This window comes from Condylura cristata, unplaced genomic scaffold (assembly GCF_000260355.1).
Source record: "Condylura cristata isolate star-nosed mole 26May11 unplaced genomic scaffold, ConCri1.0 scaffold00001, whole genome shotgun sequence".
NCBI lineage: Eukaryota > Metazoa > Chordata > Mammalia > Eulipotyphla > Talpidae > Condylura > Condylura cristata.
Genome location: NW_004567102.1, coordinates 36,408,724 through 36,409,807, shown reverse-complemented (window position 1 = coordinate 36,409,807; position 1,084 = coordinate 36,408,724). Strand labels below are relative to the sequence as shown.

Here is a 1,084-nt window from a genome sequence, read left to right as displayed (position 1 = left end):
AGTTGCCTGATAGAAGATTCTCGCTCATGGATAAGGCGGAGGTCATCCTCTGTAATTTCTTCATCCTGCACCTGTACTTGAGGTTGAGTTTGGCTTTCCCAAGATACAAGATTCTTTTCTTTTGAGCTGTCCTCAGGAAAACCACCAGATACTCTGGAACTGGCTCTAACCCGAGCAACAAAATCCTTCTCCTTCTCAGCAGCCTGCCTCTGGACCTTTTGAAAGTTTGTCAGTGATGTTGTGAATTCAGCCACTAAGCGATCTTTCTGTATTTTTCTTTGACGCTGTTCACTGGGGGTGGTGGGCAGAGATCCAAACTCTTTAATGTACTTATCAGTTTCTTTGGCAAGCTGGTTAGTGTACTGCTGCTTCTGTTGCAATTGTTGCCTCAATTCAGGTGAATCTTGAGGTGTTCCAAGTTGATTCAGAGCTCTCTGTATTTCCACAGAACATTGTGTGATCTTCTGGATGTTGGAAGAAATCCGCTGGGCCAGCTGAGCAGGGTCACTGCCAATTCCTGGAGTGTAAGACATGGTTGATGTGCTTATACGCTAATTTCATCAGATGCTGGTGGGCTGTGTAGTTTTCTAAGCAGTCATCCCGACCGCCTGAGCTTCCTCCTCCTCGGCCGCGCACAACCACGGCCCCGGAGACCCGGTTACGGTGCTCCTATTTATTTTTTAATATTTATTTGTGCATACAGAACTGAGGTAAAGGCCAGAGGTGCTGGGGGTGAGAAGATTCACCAGAGACAGAGTGGGGAGCAGAACAGGCTGACTGACAAAGTACACTGCTGAGGGGGAGCAGCGGGCGGGTGAGGAGAGGTCTGCTGCGCCATGTGGGTCACCTCTGAGGCAGGGATCAAACTCATGCTGAAGTAGCTTTAGCTTCTTAGTGCTGTGATTTAATCTGCTGCACCATCAGGAAGGGCCTTGTTCATTTATTTTTACATGATTCTTTGTGATTTCTTCTTTGGGAACTGGTGACCTCTGTAAAGCCTGGGGCTTTACAGTTTTCCCCTTTCCATGCTCTTGGTCATAATGGTAGTCAGTGCTTGAAGCCAGCAGTGGCAGCAGGGATGCTC

At 48.0% G+C, this 1,084-nt stretch overlaps 1 pseudogene; it reads right to left on the bottom strand.

The window, feature by feature from the left end:
- Positions 1-662, bottom strand: part of LOC101624071 — a 12,799-nt pseudogene extending 12,137 nt beyond the window's left edge.
- Between the last annotated feature and the right edge of the window lie 422 nt (positions 663-1,084).